The sequence below is a fragment of the Suillus fuscotomentosus genome (genome assembly GCF_016647785.1).
Source record: "Suillus fuscotomentosus strain FC203 chromosome Unknown F5891scaffold_21, whole genome shotgun sequence".
Lineage (NCBI taxonomy): Eukaryota > Fungi > Basidiomycota > Agaricomycetes > Boletales > Suillaceae > Suillus > Suillus fuscotomentosus.
In genome coordinates, this window is record NW_024539533.1 from 94,176 (window position 1) to 113,169 (window position 18,994).

Consider the following 18,994-nt stretch of genomic DNA (forward strand, 5'->3'; position numbering starts at 1 on the left):
AATTTTCCATGGCGATGGATGACAATCAGAGAACCCCGCAGATTTTCTGAAATCGTTTAACCGTGCCATGAGGCAACAGTCTATCACCACATCAATGGAAAAAGTGGAAGCATTTGGTGACTATCTAGGCACTGGATCAGATGCGGAGCTATGGTTCAAAGCACTCACGCAGAATTCGAAGGCAACCTGGCCAGCATTCGTAATTGCCTTCAAAGACCGCTGGCTGCCAATTGGAGTTGCAGAGAAGACTAAGGCAGAGTACAAGAGAGAATTGATGGAGCACCTCTTATCAGACGCAGAGGTAGGAACGAAAACTACAGTGGCTCAAAAAAGTGTCCCAATGTTTGTAGCTTTTCACATAATTGCTATATCATGAGTCAAGACGTGGAAATATGACTAAGCTATAGGAAGATGTCGGAAAGGTCTGCTTCTCAGCTTCATTTCGGTTCCCTATACCGTGGGAAAGTAATGACATTATGTGAAGATATGAGTATTTTAATTTGATGACTCATTGGGACACTTTTTTGACTTTGAGTTTAACTAATGTAATCTCTATAATTCTAGTACTGTGTGTGACCTCCTTCTGCCCCAATCACTTCTGCCACTCTTCTAGACATATTGTCTATCAATTTTAGGTATTCCTCTTTGGTGATTCCATCATACTCTGCTGTAACACTGTCTCATAGTTGGAATAACCCCTATGGTGAATCTTGATATGCTATAAGTAATTTCTTGAGTGATTCTCAGAGGTATTCAATAGGGTTGATGTCTTGGGTCTATGTTGAACATGATAGAATAGTAATATCATGGTCTGCAGGCTATTGGTGGCTGATCTAGAGGTATACTTAGGGTCATTGTCTTATCACAAAACAGTATCTTCTTCATTAACTTATAACTCCTGCATGCTTCTTAGCAGACATTCCTGTCAAATGAGTATTTACTACTCTGTATTCATACTCCCCTTTGCTTCATAGAAAATTCCCATTCCATTTTATCTCATATAGTCCTATACCATCAAGTTTTCATCTTGAAACTTAAGGTGTTTATTTAACTTTTCTTTATCTTAATGATTGTCCTATCTATTTTAATACAAATTCCTTGCCATATGATCTCATCCTATTGATTTTAACCATATCTAACTAGATAAACCTCTTTCGGCTATCAGCAGTCTAATATTTGTACTTGAAAGTAGCATCTTGTCTTTTCTTTTTATAGGTTGGAGACAGAAGAATCTGTTTTTCTTGATTATAGCTTTAAGATGGGCTGTCTTGAGAGTCTGTCCGACTATTTGAGTAGAGATAGTCATAGGAATGATGGAAATGATCAATTTAGTCACTTTATTAACATCAGCAGCCTTTTAAATTAGAATATAGTGATTAAGAGATCTTAAGTCTTATAGAGCAACCTTCTAGATTGGCTACCAAATAACTTAAAGACCATAATATTACTATTCTATCATGTTCAACATAGACCCAAGACATCAACCCTATTGAATACCTCTGAGAATCACTCAAGAAATTACTTATAGCATATCAAGATTCACCATAGGGGTTATTCCAACTATGAGACAGTGTTACAGCAGAGTATGATGGAATCACCAAAGAGGAATACCTAAAATTGATAGACAATATGTCTAGAAGAGTGGCAGAAGTGATTGGGGCAGAAGGAGGTCACACACAGTACTAGAATTATAGAGATTACATTAGTTAAACTCAAAGTCAAAAAAGTGTCCCAATGAGTCATCAAATTAAAATACTCATATCTTCACATAATGTCATTACTTTCCCACGGTATAGGGAACCGAAATGAAGCTGAGAAGCAGACCTTTCCGACATCTTCCTATAGCTTAGTCATATTTCCACGTCTTGACTCATGATATAGCAATTATGTGAAAAGCTACAAACATTGGGACACTTTTTTGAGCCACTGTACACTGCACGACAGAGAGTGTTGGACACACGAAGCTTGGGCTGCCAAGGCGCTGCAGTTAGCATCGAGAGCTGGAATAGCAACCAGTTCTTCGATGATATGGCAGGTTAGAGGGCAACTACCCAGTGTCATCAAGGATCTGCTGAAAGCAGATGAGTACACGAACTGGTACACGTTTACGACGGAAGTTAAGGACCTCAAAGGCAACAGAGTCTTGGAAAAGAAGGAGCAGCATAGTAAGCAAGAACATGAAGTGAATAGATTGTGAGCAGATGTTGCAAGACTGCAGCAAAACAACCCCATGCAGAGCTCTCTAGCTGCGCTCCAAAACCAGTTTACACAAATGTCAGTTAATCCCATGAAAGCACCCAGTACACTCCCAAGCAACAGCACCATCACACGAATGCCTACTCCCCAAGCAGCCCAAAACACGCAGCCTACCTTTCATAGACAACTGGCAGCACCTACCCAACTGCTTGTAATAACGGAGGACATGAAAAATTTAATCCAGCAGCTCGTCTCGTCATCCTCACACCACCCAGACACCCCTGCAGGCCACGCAGCATATGCAATGCAAATCGCGCAGTGGAACGCAAAGTGAGGAGAGTATACAAGAGTCACTCCAGAGACAGGATACCCTCTGAAACCGGGTACAGCAGCCATCGCTTCGAGTGAGTGCTTCAACTGCGGAATCCATGGGTACAACAGCAGAAACTGCATACTGCCATCAGACCATGCAGAACAACTCTCGCGCAAAGAGGCCGCTTGGAGAGCGATAGTGAGCAAAGCGCTCAGCTCATTCAACCGTGCAACAGCTACCCCAATTTCACTCGTCACCAATCACACGTCGCATTACACTTCAGCTTGGATTGAGGAAATACCGGAACAAGAGGAGGGAAAAGTCAGCGGGTCGGCGTAGAACAAGGCACTATGCTGACCCGGAATACTGAGAATACTCAAGCTAGAGCATTTATCCTCGCACTAGAAGAGGCACCGTGCAAGGATCATCACTCACTATCTCGCCCAATGTCTTCCAATGAACCAGTAGCTACTCCTCCCACACCTGTACTTTCATCTTGTGAAATCACCACAGTCATTGACTTGTATTCAGCGGGACACATAGCAACAACTAAAGACCAGCTGGACAGCAAAGAGGCGATACCATTCACTCACTCCATCTCATTAGAAGGACCGCAGGGAGAAACAGTAAGAGTCCGGGGACTGTTTGACAATGGTGCAATGATCAGTGCAATGTGCACGTCAATTTACATCAAAGTTAAACATCGGTTAGGCAACTGGAGCCAGTCAACTCGGAAACTGCAAATGGCAAATGGGAACGTCGTCAATTCGCTAATCAAATGGAATGGTGTTATATGTATCAATGGAGTAAAGACGTGGGGAGAGTTTGAAGTTTTCGATAGTGGAGGTGGATGGGGATTCCTCCTAGGAAAACCAATACTGCAAGCATTTGAAGAAATCCACGACTACAAAACGGACGTCATCAGCATATCAGACGGCAAGAACTCGACCAAGATCACGAACCAAATAGCGCACCCGCTCATACTACACCAGACGAATAGCGACATTAGTTTAACACTGGACATCAAACAGTGGGAAACTTTATGGGGGGGGTATGGAAACACCCCCCTCGAGGCAAGTCACTTCAAGCACCAAGCATGACGAAATAACACAACCTGACCTCAAAATCAAGCATCTTCGAACCCAGCAGATGAAACCATCAGCAATCGCTATGGGGAAATGGACACCCACATTTCAATTCAAAGCTATCAAGGCAGATGAGAGTGAGAGAATGGTGAGAAAGGAAGAAGGAACAAAATGTGAAAACGTACGGGGGAGCGAGAAGCTCCCCTCGAGGGAAGTCCAGAATGCATCAACCCAACCAAATGCAAGCATGCAAATTAACGAACCTTTCCCAGTGCTAGAAACCACCCATCCAATGCAAATGATAGAACACAGAGCAGACCCTAACCAGCAATCCCAAGACGACCAGAAAGAAGTCGGAGTCAAAGTCGAAATACATGAGACATAAGTTAACATAGTGGGGAGCATCAAGCTCCCCTCGAGGGAAGTTCAACCACATTTACCCAACTCGCAACAGCTTGATATTGACCTATCCGGTCGTACAGCCCACATAATGGAAATCAATGTCATAATGGAAGAGACGGATGCCCAGTTGCTGGGGGACTTACCAGAACCAGCACCACCATCCATCCATCCTTCTATCTACACTCGCCAAACTGACCTGTTTAACGCTGCAAGAATCAATGAAATCAAACGACAGATCAAGCTAGGAAACGACTTAACTGCAGAAGAATTAGACAAGTTGAACGAATTCATAGCGAGAAATGCAGACGTCTTTGCACTCGTGCTGAAGGAAGTATTACCAATACCCAGAGCAATATTGAACCTCAATGTACCGGGAAATGTAACCTTCAACACATGAATTCATCAGCGACTGTTAATGCCAGAACAATCCCGTTTTTACAACAAATGAATAAACAACATGTTGAGCGTGGGCCTAATCGAAAGAGCCCCACCAGAACTGATCAAATGCGCTGCTACTACCATCATAGCCCAGAAAGTGCATGAATCAGGAGGTCTTCCATGGGATGAGCTAATGCAGAGAGTCAACAATCAATATTGAACTGCTGGACTGAGACCAGCATTCGAACTCCCAGAACGAGAAACCACTGTACCATTAGCCCCGACAAACAACCAACAGCCCAGAAAATGGAGAATATGTCAGAACTTCGCGCAGTTGAATAAAGTCATGGAAGTCATACCAATAACCAAAGGAGACATCCTGGACAAACAGCAATGACTAAGCAGCCATTGCTATATCTCCACCTTCAATTTTGCAGCCAGTTTCTACGCAATCCAAGTCCCAGAGAAATGGTGCCCATATCTAGCATTTTACGTCGAGGGCAGAGGGTACTTTTGGTACACGTGAATGCCTATGGGGATTACAGGCACCCCAACAGCATTTTGCGACACACTCGCACAGAGACTCCATGACTTCTTAGTCACCTATTACATGGAGTTATTCATGGATGACGGAGGATGTGTGGTGGATACCTTTCGAGAGATGATGGACAAGTTGAACACATTGTTTGGACGCTTCATAGAATGCCAATTCTCAATAGCACCTGGTAAAATGGAGCTCTGCATATCAGAAACAGTGTTTGCGGGAGGAACAGTAGGGTGAGACGGAGTCAAACTGGACTTAACAAAGCTCACCGCTATAGTAGACTGGCCACAGCCAGAGAACACCATGAACCTAACCTCGTTCCTAGGCCTCACCAGGTTCTACAGATCCCTCATCAAAGTGTACGCAAAGAGAGAAGGGCTGTTAAGAGACCTCCTCCTCAAAGTGCCATTAGATGGCTCCATGTCCAAATCTGCATACCGACGAGCAATGAGCGACTTCAAACTAGGACCCCATTGGAAACCAGAACACACCAAAATGTTCCTCAATTTGAAAGCGGCAATAACCTCTCGTCCAGTACTCCAAGCACCTCGCTATGACAGCTCTCACTTCATTATCACCATGGATGGTTGCATTGACGGATTCACGGCGGTTCTTTCACAAAGAATTCGCACATTAACACCAGCAGGCAAATGGGTAGAACATGCCCACCTGATATGTTTTGCGTCCAAGAGAACATCGAAAACAGAACACAAATACAAGTCCTTCCTGTTGGAATTCGCAGCATTGAAGTTCAGCCTCGACAAGTTTTAGGAATCATCTGGGGATTCCCAATCGAAGTCGAAATGGATTGCAGCGCATTACACGACACTCTGTTGAAAACAAGCCTAAACTCAGTATACACCAGATGGCAAGAAGGTATATTGTCATACTACATCGTTGATGTTCGACATGTACCAGGCAGATTAAATGTCGTAGCAGACGGGCTTAGTAGAACCTGGGAAGGTCAACCTAACAGAACAGGTGATGGCAGCGAGTGGACTGTCAGCGAAGACTGGGAAGCGAGAACAGGAATTGTCAACGATATATTGCACATAGTGTTAGTAGACTCACAAGCGGACAGCCTTCGAGAGCGCTTCAAGGACGAGCCAGTGTTCAAGGAAGTCATAGAAGCAATCTACAACATGAACCATGGAGCGGAGCTAAGGGACAAAAGGAAGGCGCGACACAGAGCATCCCAATATGTGGTAGAGGAGGACAAATTATGGAGAATAAAAGGAGGTACCACGACAAGAGCAAGAGCCAAAGTGGAATGTGTCATGAAAATGGAAGCCTTAGACCTGGCAATACAGGTGCACAATGAAGGTGGACATTGGGGAAGAGACACAATCAAAATCGCCCTCCTCGACCTGAATATGCAGTCCGAAGTTAGATGCGAACTATCCTAACAGCAATTAAGGACTGTTCAAAGTGTAAAAACTTCGGGCCTACTCACATCCACTCCCTCCTAGAACCTATCATGAGGCATCACCCATTGAACTCTTGGTAGGAGACTACCTATCCTTACCAAAAGGGACAAAGGGTACAGTACACTGGGCGTCTACCTGGATGTCTTCTCGCAGCACGTCTGGGTGTTCAAGCACAAGAGTGCAGGCAGCGCAAAGACAACAGTCGAAGGACTAACACAGATCTTCAATGGGTTCATTAACCCTGAAACATTTATGTCCAATGGCGGCAAGCACTTCAATAATGAAGTCGTTAAAGAGTTTTGCGAGTCGAAAGGGTGTAAGCCGCACATAGTCACGGTGTATTCTCCGTGGATCAATGGCTTGGTGGAAGGAACTAACAAACTTCTGTTACATATCCTCAAACACCTATGTATGCCAAGTTTAGGAGAAGACGAACCTCAGAAAACATCCTGGAGTAGCCTCCCAACATCGTGGCCCAAACACCTAGATGACGCCGTGCATGCCCTCAATAACCATCTCCTACCAGCTCTGAAGTTCTCCCCCAAAGAACTATTGCTCGAGCTTGTAGTCAACACCAAACCCACACCATTAGCAGAAAGCTCCTCAGCCTTGAGACCAATGGACGTGCTAACACAAATCACATACAGTCGAACAGCAGCACCTCAACTGCTATGAAGAAACAGTCCGCCATGCCATCAAACGTAAAGCCATGTTCGACAAAAAGATATTGCAATGCGCACCAGGTGAAGTCCTTTTCAAACCAGGCCAACTAGTTCAAGTCTACCGCAATGATCTAGACTACACTTTCAAAACTGAATGAAAGCTTCTGCCCAAATGGTCAGTCCCACGATGAGTCAAATCCAGACTTCGAAATTCGTACAAACTGGAGATGCTGGAAGGAGTTTTATTGCAAGGAGAGTTCAGTGCAAGGAGATTAAGAGCATTTACACCAAGAACAGGAACCACACTAGCAAAGAAACAAGAAGAGTATGAGAAGAGGATTGGAAGACATAGGAACAGAAGATACTCAAAGGCGGCCTGAAGATGAAGACAACAAAGAACAAACAGAAAACAATGTTGCGCAAGATGAAGAAAGGACGGATGAGGAAGACAATGAAGATAGCGAAGAAGAGTTAGAGTAGGGAGTGAGGAAAGGCGTCGAGGGCGGCGCTGTCTCTTTTTAGGGGGGTGCATGGACTAGGGGTTCCAAGGACAAGAGCCACACACCCTGAGCACCATCGGCTCTTTCCATAGCTTAGTCAGCAAGTAGCATGAGTTCAGGTGCATCAGTAGACTACATCATCATCATCTGTTTCTCTCAGCTAGACCTTGGGCACAGACCCTTTCCCCTGCTCCAGTGGTACTTGGACTTATTGCCAAAATACATGTAGGTGGGCCATAGTTTGGCATTGCCAGATGAAGTCAACTGCGTGGCATGAGACCAGAACATTAGACCAGCTAAGACTTGGAGGAGATCGCAGCTAGGTTCCCCAGGCATGTCTTGCAATGTGCGGTGAGCATCAAGAAAAGCAGGGGACGTGTACAAGTCTCCGTATATAGGAACTTCAGTATCGAGGTGGGGTGGACTCCAACACAGCTGGTATGGTTTGTTGTGATGCTCAGACCCTGCGTTGGGCGGGAATGAGTGTCTTTTCATATTGGTGTCAGGAGATATAGGAAGTTATCAGTTCACATCATTCCTAATGCCTCTAACAACGAAGCCTTCCTTGGTTGCACCTAATCCGATGGTTTTCCGTTCTTGGGTCTGATTTTCCAGTTCCGCCCATCCATGTCCATTCCATGTCCGTCGAGTTCTGCTGGTGCGTGTTCATTTCTATTCGGGTTGACTAATAGTGTAGTATGGCGTATTACATGTATCTGCATGTTTCAGTTCCGCGCATGTTCGCATTACATATTACTTATCTGCCTTGTTCCATCGCTACAAGTCTCGCCTACGGGTTCTGGATGCTCACGCAGTAGGATATAATCTCGCGCATTACATACAGTAAAGTACTTCTCTTCCCTCGGATGCTATCCCTCTGTTTTTGCAAAGTCACTTAGACATTCTTAGTATCTTTGACCAATTGACATGCTTTGACTCTCATTTACTTGAACCCTGCACATTCTCGACCGCTCCAAGAGCGCACATCTAAATTCCTTACCTAGGCTCTGCGCAAATCTGTTCTGTACGCGGGTTCAGACTTAGCATTCTATACCTAGTTATACCTCGGCTATAACCCTCATCCATACCTAGCCACTACCCACGGAATCGCGCCTTACCTAGTAATCTCTTGCTCTTGCTCATTTCTCATCGCGCCTTCATCAGGTTCGCGTTCTCACCTTCGCTCTCATTGTTGGCTTCACTTTCCTTAATCGCACTTGTTGTCACAGTGTTCCGCATCTACTCCCTTCACCTTATATTTGAAGGAAGTGCTTCATAGCAATCCTCTCGGATCGACATAGCACACCCGCACTCAGTAGGATTTTATTAGTGCTCTAGCTTACTTGCCAGCAAGTCACTATTTCCTTCTTCACAATTGGAGCCCACCATGAGGGGGTTATTTGAAGCCGGAACCAAGAATGCTTAGATCCACGGAAACCCATGATCTCCGTGCATTGGATCTGACGCAAGACGATCTATTCTACCTGGTACTACCCGATATCCAGGAAGAACCCGAAGCCGGTCCATCCAACCTGCGCTCTCAAGCATCCTCCAAAGCATCCGTACTCCAGAATCTCACATCTGACTCTCCTGACTCTGTGCTGTAGGGATTCATTTCTGGCTGGGCTTGTAGAGACTGTTTTTACCTTACCTTATGTTGGCACTTTTGTAGCTTACATAATCAAGCCATCTTTTCACCAGTTACCAGTATGAGTCTGAGTGCTCAGCAAGTTTTATGATATTTCCTCTCCTCTGAGCCTTAAGCCTAGTCCAGAAACCCTTTAGGGTCAAATAGCAGCTAGGTTCTGCAAGACCCAACACATTGTTCAGACTCACCATCTGAATTGTTGTACCTTCAGCGCATTCATCACTAGCAGACCAGGAAGCAGAAGAAAAGGACTCCCCATTTCCCGGAGCATTTGACAATTCCCTACCTCGCATTCCTTTTGTTACTGTAGACACTCTTTCTACAGAGCCATCCTTAACCCTGTCCCACAAGCCTTCTCCAGAAAGACAATCCCTTTTTGTCCCCACACCCTTCATACCTACACCTGTCCCTTCACCGCGCAAACATATCGTTAATCTTCCACTTACAGTTCCAAATCCCGCACTTGTTACCTTACCTACTGTAGTTGTTCTGCGTCCTCCCGCACCTCTTCCGATTAGCAACTGTCAACCTGCGCTAACCTCAAAGATGTCTTCAGTTTTCAGAATGCCACTCAGGGGAGCAGAATCCGCGCCCAAGTTCAATGGCATGCCCGTGCGCCTAGTTCCTTATTTCGAGGAAATAGAAATCTTGGCCGGATACGTGTCCCTTGACTGCTATCCAAACCATCAAAGCCACGCTCAGATACTCGCCCACCAGTGAATCGGAGATATGGGTACTACTACCTTCTGCGGCCAGGGCAAGATTGGGACAAGTTTGTAAAAGAAGTAAAAGCAATGTATCCAGGATGTGAAAGCGACCACCGCTTTTCATGTGCTGACCTAGAAAACCTTTGCAGCAAGAATGCGCGCGTACCTATGCGTTCGCAGGAAGAACTTGGACAGTACTACTGGAGCCCCTTCAGTGACAAATTCCATATTACACGGGCCACCCGACCTACATAATATCCCTGTATGAGATGGGCCAGTGGATTATGGGCCCATGTTGTGTATATTCTCGATGATGATGGATGGGCCGGGACACATATTATTTCCGATAGAGACAGGTGGGTCCATGTATGCCAATGATATATATATCCTTGATGTTGATGGATGGGCCAGGGGAATGTGATCATTCATGGAGATGGTTGGGCCCATCTGGGTGATATGTAGAGTAGGATATTATAGACAGCTGGGCTGAAGAGAGATGTAAGGCAAATATTGTTATATAGACGGGTGGGCTGACAGGGGTGTACTACATATATGGGTGGGCCAAGGTAGGGGAATATTACATAGATGGGTGGGCTGACGTGGGGTGTATTACATATACAGGTGGGCCGAGGGTGCGATAAAATATTTATTACATAGACAGGTGGGCCAAGGTGGGGTATAATTATATAGATGGGTGGGCCAACATAGGATGTATTACATAGACGGGTGGGCTGACATGGGGGAATTGTACATAGATGGGTACATATATGGGTGAGCCTAGATACATTTCATCAAGACATACAGCTGATGTAGCCACCAGCAAATCAAAGATGTAGGATACATGTACACTATGAGTGCATATACCTACCATCGACCACCAAATCTAAAGCCCTCCGGGTTTCAGGAGTGCCGAGTCCCGAAACCCGGAGTTCTGAAACCCGGAAATCAAAACTCAGGACTTGACATTTGATGAGACATCTTTCAAAAATGTTTAAATCAACCTTTCATATATCCATACACATTTACCAACCCCTGAACCCCAAAATTGTGGACTGCTGGGTTTCGGGTTTCGGGGTCCTGGAACTCAGAACTTGAGAAATTTGGGGAGATCAATAAAGTTTGATTTACAATCAAGTTGATTGACAAACACATTGACTTACCCATGTTTGAAATATATTTTGTTGTCTCACATTCTGAGTTCTGAGTTCCGGGACCCCCAAACCTGGCAGTCCACAATTTCGGGGTTCAGGGGTTGGTAAAATGTGTATGGATATATGGAAGGTTGATTTAAACATTTTTGAAAGATGTTGCATATCAAATGTCAAGTCCCAAGTTTCGATTTCAGGATTTCAGGGAGTGCCGAGTCCCGAAGCCTGGAGTCCTGAAACCTGAAGCCCAGAGCCCCAAAACCCGGAGTTCCAAAACCCAGAATTCAAAACTCGAGACTTGACATTTTGATGAGACATCTTTCAAAAATGTTTGAATCAACCTTTCATATATCCATACACATTTTACCAACCTTCGAACCCCGAAATTGTGGACTGCCGGGTTTGGGGGTCCTGGAACTCGGAACTCGGGATGTGAGACAACAAAAATATATTTTGGGGCTTGGGGGTTAGTAAAATGTTTATAGATATATGTGGGTTCATATAAACATGTCTGAAAAATGATGTTCGTCTCAAATGTCAAATCCTGAGTTCCAGGTTTCGGGACTCGGCACCTGGCACCTGGCACCTGGCACTCAGGGTTTGGCACTGAAAATTTGACAACTCTGGGTTTCAGGACTCTGGGCTTTGGCACTTGGCACTCCTGAAACTTGGAAATTGAAACTTGGGACTTGACATTTGATATGCAACATCTTTCAAAAATGTTTAAATCAACCTTCCATATATCCATACACATTTTACCAACCCCAGAACCCTGAAATTGTGGACTGCTGGGTTTTGGGGTTCGGGGGTCCCGGAACTCGGGACTCAATATGTGGGACTGGACAAAGATATCTGTCAGGGTTCGGGGGTTAGTAAAATGTTTATGGATATACATAGGCTGATTCAAACATGTCTGAAAAATATGTTTCATTTCAAATGTCAAGTCCTGAGTTCCGGGTTTCAGGACTTGGCACCTGGCACTCGGGGTTCGGCACTGTGAAAATTTGACATTCAGGTGTTAGGATTACACAGATCGTTGAGTGCTGAGGGCCAAATCCTGGAACCCAAAGCCCGAAAACATGTATGCCACATGCCCATCTACTCATTGCACAAATTACCAAGTGTCAAGTGCCGAAACCCAAAACCCGGTGTAGAGACTCGTGCATCTCATAGTGTGATATGGCGCTTTACACTAGGGAGTATACAGCACCAACTCGCAGCATCACTCTGTGTACCATCCACAGTGATTCCTATATGACGCGCAGCTTTCCTGCGCAACGCGCGCCATGCGCGCACCATTCCCGCGCTTCACGATGTATACGCGCGCGCGCGTTCCCGCGCTTGCGCGCCCTATAGCGCCAGCCATCCAGATGCATCCATCCACTGTCCACCAAGCTCCCTAGTGCGTATATTTCCATTTCCTTTATTAGCATAGTTCCACCTTTATTTTTATCATGCATTCTCACTCATATATATATTTACATACCTACTCGGTAGCGCTTCGGCTCCGCTTGACCGCGCTTAGGCGCGCTATATAAGCGCCAGCAGTACATACTATTACGAACCTTTCACTACTTACTTTTCCCTGGAACTTACTAGTTATCACCCACTATTTACTTAGCAGTACATAGTAGAAGTCTATTGGTCTACACTTTGCATCTATCTTTTCTTATATTGCTTTATATCATCACTTAAGCTTAGTCTCTTTTATTTCCGCTTACGCGCGCGCGCTTTCCCACGCTTCGCGCTAATACGCGCGCGCGTTCCCGCGCCTTCGTACCTTGCGCGCACTTGCGCTTTCTCACGCTTCGCTTAAGCGCACACTTCTAGATCCTTGCTGCACTCACTTCCCCTATAGGGTCGAACGCACTTGCTTCTCAAGTAACGCAGACTAGGCAGCGCGCGACCTTACAACTTTTACAGATACAGTCAGGAGCTTCTTTTGTTCCTCATTGTATTGTTGTTTCTACAACTGGAGCCCACCGCGAGGGGAGCAGTCAGCAAGATCTAGTTCCACGCATTTCGCGCATACAGGTCAATATCTTTGCATTTCAAAAGCTAATCATTTTCTAGTCACGCATTCTCGCGCCTTGCGCGCGCGCAATATTCCCACGCCTGTGCGCCTCGCGTGCGCACCTTTCTCGCACTTCACACTATTTAACGCATAAAGGTCGATCTCTTTGCATATTCAAAAGCTAACCAATTTCTAGTCACGCATTCTCGCGCCTTGCGCGCGCGCTTTCCCACGCCTGTGCGCCTCGCGTGCGCACCTTTGCACTTAGCACAATTTGCACATATAAGGTCAATTTCTTTGCATTTCAAAAGCTAACCATTTTCTAGTCACGCATTCTTGCGCCTTGCGCGCGCGCTTTCCCACGCCTCTGCACCTCACGCGCGCACCTGTTATACGCCTCTGCACCTCACGCGCGCACCTGTTATACGCCTCACGCGCGCCTGCGCTTTTTCACACCTCAATGCCTTATAGATTGCCCATCCGCGGCACCGCAAATGCGCCCAAGTTCAACGGCACTACAGACAACCTCGCTGAATTCATTGACACATATGAGCAGCTCGCTGATGAAGCAGGACTCCAAGGACTCGACCGCATTAAAGGTATTATCCGCTACCTTGAGCGTGACGATCGAGAACTATGGGGAGGCATGCCAGAAGCGGCAGTAGATAATTACAGCGCCTTTTTAGATGAGGTGAAGGTAATGTATCCTGGATGGGATGGTAAAAGACGCTACGCGCTCGCGGACCTGCGCGCCATCGCGCGCGAATACGCTAACAAACCAATGCCCTCTTGCACAGAACTAAGCAGTTACCTGCGCGCATTCAGGAAGATTATGCAGCCACTCATGGATGAAGACCGTATTGGAAAGGCCGAATGCGACCGCTTATTCATGGAAGGAATCCCTAGCGATGCTCAGGCGCAAATTCGCTTGCGCCTTATGATCAAGTTCCCTGACCACCATCCATACGACCCATACCCATTCATGGACGTCTTTGCAGCTGCGCAGTTCCTACTACCTGCGCGCGCTTTTCCCGCGCCAAGCGCACCAGTTAGCGCACCTGTGGTAGCGCCAAGCACACCAGTGCAAGCTAAGGTAGCTAAGTACAAAGATCGCTACCACGCGCGTCGCGCAACGCAGGATACGACCATTAGCGCTAATGCAACAGCTGGACTCTTCTATCGCGCACCCTCAGATGTTGTACTTGACAGAAAGCCACCAGTTCCTATTCACATGCCTCGCGCGCGCGCCTTTCCCGCGCCTACGCGCGATTCACGCGCACCTCAAGCATCAACTGCGCCAGCATGCAAAGCTATATCAGACTGCATTACTTTAGATCACGAACTCGAACGCGCGCTCGCAAAGCGCGCTGCAGGCGCCTCTTCACTATCATCCTCAGCAGCACCATCTCCTTCACAATCCGCATCATCTCCATCACCATCAATCGCATCAGAAGTCAGGGATGACTCTAATCATCTATTGCACACTAACGCGCCAGTTGAAACACGCGCACCTATCGCTATCGCATCGCACGCGCCTATCGCTATAGCCTCGCCATTAGTCAGGGATGACTCTAAACATCTATTGCACACTAATGCACCGCTAGAAACACGCTCGCCCCTCGCTATCGCATCGCTTAAGGAAGAAACCTCGCCAATCGCACCATCACCATCACTGCTCGCATCATTAGAGGTCAGGGATGACCCTAAACATCTATTGCACCTTAGCGCGCCTATAGAGGAGCCTCCTACCGCATCAGAGGCTCAAGTTGCACCTTGCATCAACCAGAGTTTGTCTCTGGAAATTCCAGATGTCACTCGCGATCACGCGCACATCGCACTTTTTGCTTCCAGTGACTATCGCATGCCGGTAAAGCATCCATGCATCACGCCATCTAACCACCAAGCAGAGCATGTCTCAGGCGACCCTGGCGCGACTCAGGCGCACCATATTGCGCCTGAGGACGCGCAATGCGCGCGCCTAGAGGCACGGTATATTTTTCCTCATCTTGTTTCGCATTTTTTGTCTTTTTCATGTTTGAAGCTCTTAAGGAGCTATATGACGCTTCCAAACACTTTAGGTTCATCTTTGCACCACCCCTTGTTCACGCGCCATGATTACGCGCATCGCGCAATACGCGTGCGCGTTCCCGCGCCTTGCGCACTCATAATTTTAGCAGAGTTTTCACGCTACCGCATTTCTATCGCTTCTCCCCTTCTAAACCGCATTTCTATCATTCAACACAAAGTATATTTCAATCAGCCATCCAGGCGCGACTTAGGCGTGCGCCTGACACATACATATGCGCCTAACTCCCCTATCATCATCTTTAACTTTGCACTTCCCACATTTATTCACATTCTGCGCGCTTTTGCTTACCATGTCAATTTCATTCCTGCGCGCCTTGATGCGCACTATTCTCCTTCACCTATGCGCCTATTGCGCCTTGATATACCACCCTTACAGCCCATTGGCGCAACATTTGCGCCTAATTCTTCACTATACATGTCTCTCGCTAATGCATTTGCAGAGAAATGGCCGTTCCTCGCGTGTTCGGCCAATATAATTAAATTCGCGCGAAATCGCACCAAGGCGCGCACATCGCGCGCATCCTATCAGCTTGTAGGGCGCCCCTACACCCCTTGCAGCGCCTCCCATTGGCGCGCCTTCAACCTGCAGCGCGTTGTGCAGGAATTCATTCTGCCAGTTACAAGCCCCCCCCAAGCGCGCCAGCCTCGCTCATTCCAACCCTACCTTGGGTAAAGCGTCAGCTCGCAAGAGACGCGAAGCGCGCTAGTCACGCGCTCAAGGAGGAGGATCAAGCGCCTCAGCCGCGCATCAAAGGAGGAACATATACCAACACTGTTTCATAGGATATTGTTTGTTTTACCCTGGGTTTCGTCCAGCGCTCTTTCATTTCATTTTCTCTCATTATAACACTGTCCAAAAGACTAATAACACACTGATATATATGCATATAGGGATTGCCTAGAAGAACATAGAAGAAAAACAAACCATAGATCGTGCCCGCCTAGCTCAATAGTATTATTTTCTCTTCGCACGCATGACGCGGCACCATGCCCCTTTTTACCTTAGAACGCGCACATATGCGCGCAGTCTTCCCACGCTCACACGCACATACGCGCGCAATATTCACGCGCCCATACGCCTCGCGCGCGCACACATGCGCGCTTCCCGCGCCTTGCTCATAGGAAGGTGTAGATGTTGACAGCTGCACGAAGAAGACAAGTCGGATAGGACATCCGCAAAGTCTACCATTTTCCCTTCATATTTTCACATATAGTTTTACTCACAATGTTCAAACCTTTAGCATCTAATATTTAGCGCACCTAGCAGAACTTGGTCTGGACATGGATTGGATCGCTCCTGGACTGCGCCACTTTGCATCATACCCACCATACAACACATGCGACAATCACGCGCTTTCTCGCGCCTTGTGCGCGCGCGCTTTCCCGCGCTTTACGCCATATGCGCGCATCTCGCCCACACCTTGCGCGCCACATCCATATCACTCTCGCATCATCGCCCCACACCCATGGCATATTATTCACATCAGAGTCACCCTCGCAATCCACCATGCTATGCTCCATTCCCGCGCCTTCATGCATAGCGCGCGCACATTCTCGCGCCTCGCGCATACCATGCGCGCGCACCTTCCCACGCCTTTGCACCTTGCGCGCGCCTGCGCTTTCGCATACATTGCATATCACGCGATAATTCCTGCACTCGCACATTCATCACCCAACAACCAAAGCATCGTACAAGCATCGCACTTGCATACTCTCACGCAAAATCCTGACCATGCGCGCGCTGAGTGGGGACACTCAGAATTTAAGTCCCTGGGAGATGTAGAGACTCGTGCATCTCATAGTGTGATATGGCGCTTTACACTAGGGAGTATACAGCACCAACTCGCAGCATCACTCTGTGTACCATCCACAGTGATTCCTATATGACGCGCAGCTTTCCCGCGCAACGCGCGCCATGCGCGCACCATTCCCGCGCTTCACGATGTATACGCGCGCGCGCGTTCCCGCGCTTGCGCGCCCTATAGCGCCAGCCATCCAGATGCATCCATCCACTGTCCACCAAGCTCCCTAGTGCGTATATTTCCATTTCCTTTATTAGCATAGTTCCACCTTTATTTTTATCATGCATTCTCACTCATATATATATTTACATACCTACTCGGTAGCGCTTCGGCTCCGCTTGACCGCGCTTAGGCGCGCTATATAAGCGCCAGCAGTACATACTATTACGAACCTTTCACTACTTACTTTTCCCTGGAACTTACTAGTTATCACCCACTATTTACTTAGCAGTACATAGTAGAAGTCTATTGGTCTACACTTTGCATCTATCTTTTCTTATATTGCTTTATATCATCACTTAAGCTTAGTCTCTTTTATTTCCGCTTACGCGCGCGCGCTTTCCCACGCTTCGCGCTAATACGCGCGCGCGTTCCCGCGCCTTCGTACCTTGCGCGCACTTGCGCTTTCTCACGCTTCGCTGAAGCGCGTACCTCTAGATCTTCGCAGCACTCGCTTCCCCTAGGGTCGAACGCACTTGTCTCCTCAAGAATAGCAGACTAGGTAACGCGCGACCTCACAACATTTTATAGATACAGTTAGGAGCATCCTTGTTCCTCATTGTATTGTTGTTTATACACCGGTACTTCAAATGGACATGAATTCTATATTTGTATGTATTATCCATTGGTGTAGGGTTCAAATAACTTGGGAATTGTATTTGTCAGTGCTCGGTACTCGGTACTCGGTAGTTGGTAGTTGGTGGTTGGTGGTTGGTGGTTGGTGGTTGGTAGTCAATATAGGCAAATGATAATGAAAAATGAAAGTTGTTATTACACTTAACTTCCTTACCGAAGGTTGTAGTCCGAGTCTAGGGGAGTGTATTGGTAGTCTTTTCTTGTCCATCAGTTATCATTTGACTGAGATATAAGTTAAAGAAATCTGAAACATTGGCGATAATGAAAAATGAAAGTTATTTGTAATGATATTTTCAGCCTGAATCATATATAAATGTGACTTTGTATAAAAGATGTCTATTGTCACTCTCTACACATATGTCATTTTGCCTATCATTACATCAATCCTTCATGAATCTTTCTAAGCTTTTAAGCTATTATAATGGATGTATATGGGTGTTATTCCAGGTCTCTGATCACATCACAGGCTTGTTATGTTGTATATCTCGACATAATGTCCAAGTCTCACTATTAATATTCATTCTTTTATCTTTAGACTCACTTACTGCACACATGTATTTCATTTGTCATTATTGATGTTTTGGATTTCTTTAGCTTATATCTTGGTCACATAGTAACCAATGGACGAGAAAAGACTACAAATAAACTCACCTAGACTTGGACTACAACCTTCATTAAGCTGACTACTGATTCCTGGATACCAATTATCAAAACCAAATACTGAGTACCAATTACCATGTACTGAGTACTGCGTAATGAGTAACAAGATAACCAATTGACAAGAAAAGACTACCCTACACTCACCTGGACTTGGACTACAACCTTCGGTAAGGAAGTTAAGCATAATAACAACTTTCATTTTTTCATTATTGTTGATGTTTTGCCAAATGACAAGGAAAGACTACCAAGACACTCACCTTGACATGGACTACAACTGTCATTTTCATTATCATTTGCCTATATTGACTACCGAGTCTCGAGTACCGACCACTGACCACCAATCACCAATCACCAAGTACCAAGTACCAAGTACCTAGTACCGAGTACTGAGTACTGACAAATACAATTCCCAAGTTATTTGAGCCCTACACCAATGGATAATACATACAAATACAATTCGTGTCCATTTGAAGTACTGGGTTTCAGGTTTCGACACTCAACACTTGGTGATTTGTGCAATGAGTGAAAAATGGACATGTTGTGTACATGATTTTGGGTTTCGGGC